The 6,000-nt window shown below is 46.4% G+C and overlaps 1 protein-coding gene across 2 annotated transcripts in view; it reads left to right on the top strand.

Annotated features, from left to right (window-relative positions):
- Window positions 1-299: 299 nt before the first annotated feature.
- The window catches only part of LOC124799250 (chitin synthase chs-2), a 345,843-nt gene continuing 340,142 nt past the window's right edge, over window positions 300-6,000 (top strand). For both annotated transcript variants that reach the window (XM_047262797.1, XM_047262796.1), the window contains exon 1: window positions 300-495. The gene's annotated coding sequence lies outside the window, so the exon portion shown is untranslated. The remainder of the gene's footprint in view (window positions 496-6,000) is intronic.

Raw genomic sequence — 6,000 nt, 5'->3', positions numbered from 1 at the left:
CATTTTAGAATCCATGTTTGCTAGACTATTTTGCTTCGAACTATCGTTCCTGTCATATCTCTGATTGCTGACCATTCCTCCTGGGACACCCTGTGTTTGTAATGAAGTGAGACAAATATCCTGTTCGTGGTCCCCACCGCGACGCTGGCTGACAGTTCTCGGCTCCAGGGACGGCGGCGCCCTCGCCGCGAGGCGCGCCGAACCCCGTGGGTGGCGGCGTGACGTCACCAGGTACTCGGCCAATGGCGGCGCGGCGGCTGGCAGCCACCTGAGGGTCCGGCCGCGGCGAGGCGCGTCCAGTCTGCCGCGAAGCGAAGCGAAGGAAGTTCTCCAGGTGGGACAGGAGAGCAGTCAGTCGCTGCCGCCCCCAGCAGTCGGCAACAGTCCGCCACCAGCCGCCGCCCCCTGGCTATGGAGAGTGCCGCACCGCGAACTGGATAACCCGTTCGGCAGCAGAGCAACCTCCGCGACAGCGCAAGCGCCGGCAGACTCGAGGTAGGTGTGCCTTTCGTTTGTCTCTCACCTCGCCGTCCGTCTGCTGAGAGAACAATGCGACGGCGGCGATACACAGCCCGCGCCGTAAAACGCGCTCTGTACGGCCGCTTCGGCATTTATTGCCCTGTGAATGTGCGTGTTCCCTTTCCGCTGCGAGAGCTGAGGCAATCCTTGTCTCGGCCTCGTGCAGTGCTTGTGAAGTGCTCTGAAAACTCTCGAAGGCGTGATTACGGTTCTCTGCAGCAAACACGTCGCCGAATCACGACAGACCCCGTCTACGGCCGGATCATTACTGTCCCGGAACAGCTGGGAAGACATCAGCTGATCGTGACAGCCGCGACGCGCGCAGATTTACAAGTTGTGTGGCGCGTGGGCGGCAAACGGTTTCTGCCTGCTGTGCGTGCAGTCTTTTACCGACTACATGAAGAGAAGTAACAGTGATTTTTGGTGTGCCGTACTGACATTCTGTGGCAATGGACTCCAGTTCAACATTCTCAGAATTCCCGTTATAGTTTGATTTACATGCAACAGACACTCAGTTTTATCGACCAGATGGCGTAGATAGAGTTCACACGTACGGCGACCTCGGCTTTACTTTCTGTCTAATATTAGCTGCACGCTTTAGAACTCTTACGAGCCAAACACAATCGACCCTGACTCATAGCACAATCTTTATAGTTCAACGGAATGCTGTTGTATTACCGAAGATCAATTTTAATGATTAATTTCTTCATCTTCAGGTGGAGATTTTCTTATTTCTCACGGGATATACAACGGCGTATGTGACTTCCTTCTTCTACTCGATGACAAGTTAATTTCATTTAGAATATAACAATATTTGAAATTAAATTTGTCATATCGATGTAAAGTGACATTAAAGTAGATCAAATGACAAATGATGGTGAAAGAAAAGAGCAATGTTTGCTATTAATAATATAAACAAACGCGTATAAAATGAAAAGAACGTGTTCTGCTGTTGCTGGAGACAATGATCCCGAGTAAATTGTTACACTTCAGTACACCAGAAAGAAGATCTGTGGGAAGACTGAGGACAAAGTGGTGGAAGCGGAACCTGCTGTCGCAGTACAAATCTGGCATATATAAATAACAATCATAAAAAGTAGAAGGCTCAGAATGTTGCCACGAAATTATCCAACTATCCCACTTGAGAGTTGTTTATACTTATTTCTTAGACATTGAAAACAAATCTACGTTGGACGAAGTTGTATCTAAACTAGTTTATCTGCAAGCCATGTGTTCCTTAGTTTGGTAAATTGAGTGGAAAAGAACTGAAATCATAACTTAGGTTTACGCAACACTAAATTTCTAGGCTTCACTTATAGTTTTTTGCTTGCCCTTTCTGTAATTCAAGATCATTGGTGCGGTTTCACCCGATTAAAAATGAGTGAAGCAGAGGAAGTACCACAGATCAATCCAGATACGCACATAATGTACCCTCCCGACGTCTGGGCCTTTCCATCTTTTGAGATATGATCGCAGAGTAAACATTATCGCTTCATTTTTTCTTCTCAGTGCCCTTATGACAGCGCAGGCATTGATGCTTAGATGTTCGGTATATTGATTGCTGCATTTCCTGTACGGAGCTATTTTTCTGTCTAGAAAGGAAAATTAAGGTTTTACGAGCCGTCGACGGCGAGGTAATTAGCCACTGAATATAAACTGCGATTGGGCGATAATCTGAAATATATTTGATCGTGTCCTTTACAAAGGAACCATCACAGAATTTGCCTGTAATGACTTAGGGGAACCGTATAAAAATTGCATCTGGATGGCCGAAACGTGGTCAGAACCCTGCTACTTCGGAACGCGGATCCAACGGCTTTACCACTGCGCCACCTCGATCGGCTTCTTAGCTACTTAACTAGTTAGCCCCAACCATGTCACCACATAAATCACATTCACGATAAACGTTATGATGTGGAACTTGTTATATATTGCAGAGCCAGTATATTTGCATGCTGGCCAATTACAGGCTTGTAATAGACTAAATTAGTTCCGTTCAAGATGTCCTCATTGGCATAGAAGGGGTGGTCACGTAGAATCAGTTTTAGTCTACATTTGAAAACACCTCTCCTGTCTGTCAGACATATTTTCTTAGGCAAATTATCAAAGAGTTTTATAGCATTGCACACCATTCGGCCGGCCGGAGTGGCCGTGCGGTTCTAGGCGTTGCAGTCTGGAGCCGAGCGACCGCTACGGTCGCAGGTTCGAATCCTGCCTCGGGCATGGATGTGTGTGATGTCCTTAGGTTAGTTAGGTTTAATTAGTTCTAAGTTCTAGGCGACTGATGACCTAAGAAGTTAAGTCGCATAGTGCTCAGAGCCATTTGAACCATTTTTTTTTTTTGCACCCCTTTCTATTTCAAAGTCAGATTAACTAGAGCGAAGTGTAGGTCATTTTCCTTCTAATGTTTTTATAGTGACTATATTCTGAAATTGTAGTCAATGTTGACTACAAGTTTAATGAGTGAGTAAATGTACAGCGAAATTGTACGAGTAGTAGTTACTATGTACAGTGTTTAAAGATATGCCTGCAAGATGTACGTGTGCAAACTGCATATATAATTCTAATTACTTGCTTGGGGTACGGAACAAGAACAGACGTAAATCTGCAGCCATATACCTACGTTCTGTGTGAGGAAATTGAGCCACAGAGCTACTTCTTTTACACACGTTTTATGTCTGTGATGACAAATCTTATCTCAAGGCAATCTCTTCAAAGAGTTGGTAATTATCAGGTGTTGTTAGCCAGCAGAGGGGGAACAGGTTTCCACGGTAATGTTACAGCAGTTTGTTAGGCAGCACAGTAGTCAACGTCAGCGACGTCTCGGTGCTGTGTGTCTGTAGTCCTCAGGCTTTCCTGCCGGTGAAAGTCAATACGTCCGGCCGCCGAGCGGCGAAAGTCCGGGAACCGGGCTGCGTCCGGAATACGGCCTCCTCGTACAGCACATCATAACCTAGCATGGCATAGCATAGCACAGCATCGAAACATAGCCAGTGTGCACGTCAAGCATGCAATGGAGACAATGTTTTCATCTGAAGTTATATGTCTTACAATGGACTTGGTCGATATCACTTACTGTCTTAAGAGTTTCATTACATTTTCTATATCACTTTCTTGTGACGCCGAAAATAGCTTGGAACGAAGCAACCCTCTGACGTCTTCAAGTGATCTCTGTCATATGTCTACCGCAAGAAGGAGGCATGCTATCGAAACAGATGGTACCAAACTATTTTAGGTATTTTTTTATTTAGCGTACAGCTTACAGAGTTATAGTTAACAAATGCATACATTATACAGATAGAGTTGAGATAAGCATTTCCCATCATAGATGCACATCCAAAGACTGCAGCCAGTTGATTGCTGCAGGTGTTGCGTCTGCAAAAGTCTTTCCAGTGATTCGTGAATTTTCTCTTTGCGCAATCGTGTAAGATGGGGTCCAGTGTTTGTTCCGATGTTCCGTAGTTATATTAGTCATCATCGGCGATTCCCAATTTATGTGATGTTGCTTTGGTAACGGTGTGACTTAGTTGACTGAGTTCGTTTGTGAAGTGGTTGGTTCGCTCCCCAGGGTTAGATGGTTACAAAGCGTGAGTAATTTTGTTAAAATATCTGAACCCTAACAACAGATCAGCCAATGGCAGTTCGTAGCTTTCCGCTTTTCAATAGCGCCAATGGATAGCTTGTTCCATTTACACAAATCAAAAAGTTTTTGCATCACCCAGGTTCCTAGAACTCCTGAAGACAGACGTTAACTGTGGATATTGTATCACAGACACAGTCCCTTTGACTGTTCAGAGACGTCACTAAACCCGCCCAAAGATGTAAACAACAAGAGCTCGTGTTGTCTGCAGTTCAGCCATGCCTAGACGGTCAATACCGCGGTTCGATCGCGTCCGCATTGTTACTTTGTACCAGTAAGGGCTCTTAACAAGGGAAGTGTCCAGGAGTTTCGGAATGAACCAAAGCGATGTTATTCGGACATGTAGGAGATACAGAGAGACAGGATCTGTCGATGACATACCTCGCTCAGGCCGCCCAAGAGCTACTACTGCAATGGATGACCGCTACCTATGGGTTATGGCTCGGAGAAACCCTGACAGGAACGCCACCCATGTTGAATAATGCTTTTCGTGCAGCCATAGGACGTCATGTTACGACTCAGACTGTGCGAATTAGCCTGCATGATGCGCAACTTCATTTCCGACGTCCATGGTGAGATGGTAATGATGGCATTACCATCACGACACCATGCAGCGCGGTACAGATGGGCCCAACAACATGCCGAATGGACCGCTCAGGATTGGTATCACGTTCTCTTCACCGATGAGTGTCGCATATGCCTTCAACCAGACAATCGTCGGAGACGTGTTTGGAGGCAACCCGGTCAGGCTGAACGTCTTAGACACACTGTCCTGCGAGTGCCGCAAGGTGGAGGTTCCCGGTTGTTTTGGGGTGGCATTTTGTGGGGCCGACGTAAGCCGCTGGTGGTCATGGAAGACGCGGTAACGGCTATACAATACGTGAATGCCATCCTCCGATCGATAGTGCAACCATATCGGCAGCATATTGACGAGGCATCTGTCTTCATGGACGACAATTCGCGCCTCCATCGTGCATATCTTGAGAATGGCTTCCTTCAGGGTAACGACATCTCTCGACTAGAGTGGCCAGCATGTTCTCCAGACATGAACCCTATCGGACACGCCTGGGATAGATTGAAACGAGCTGTTTATGAACGACGTGACCCACCAACCACTCTGAGGGATCTACGCCGAATCGCCGTTGAGGAGTGGGACAATCTGGACCAACAGTGCCTTGATGAACTTGTGGATAGTATGCCACGACGAATACAGGCATGCATCAATGCAAGAGTACGTGCTACTGGGTATTAGAGGTACCGGTACGAACAGCTATCTGTACCGCCACCTCTGAAGGTCTCGCTGTATGGTGGCAAACATGCAATGTGTGGTTTTCATGAGCAATAAAAAGGGCGGAAATGATGTTTATGTTAATCTGTATTCCGATTTTCTGTACGGGTTCCGGAACTCTCGAAACCGAGGTGATGCAAAACTTTTTTGGATGTGTGTATATAGTAATGCGTTCTAGGAAAAAAGAAGAACCAACGCACCACGACGAAATTATTTGAAGGGGACGGAAAGCGGTAGATGTGATGTACATGTACTGACAAACAAATGATTACAATTTTAGAGAAATTGGATGTTTTATTCAAGAGAAAGAGCTTCACAAACTGAGGAAGTCACTAACACGTTGGTCCACCTTGGGCCCTTTTGTAAGCAGTTATTCGGCTTGGCACTGATTAATAGAGTTGCTAGAGTTGTTGGATGTCCCGTTGAGGCTTATCGTGCCAGATCCTGTCCAACTGGCGCGTTAGATCGTCAAAATACCAAGCTGGTCGGAGAGCCCTGCCCGTAATGTTCAAACGTTCTAAATAGGGTAGAGATCCGGCGACTATGCTGGCCA

The sequence above is a fragment of the Schistocerca piceifrons genome, chromosome 5 (assembly GCF_021461385.2).
Source record: "Schistocerca piceifrons isolate TAMUIC-IGC-003096 chromosome 5, iqSchPice1.1, whole genome shotgun sequence".
Classification (NCBI taxonomy): domain Eukaryota; kingdom Metazoa; phylum Arthropoda; class Insecta; order Orthoptera; family Acrididae; genus Schistocerca; species Schistocerca piceifrons.
Note: the sequence above shows the minus strand (reverse complement) of the source record. Positions and strands in the feature narration are given on the sequence as shown.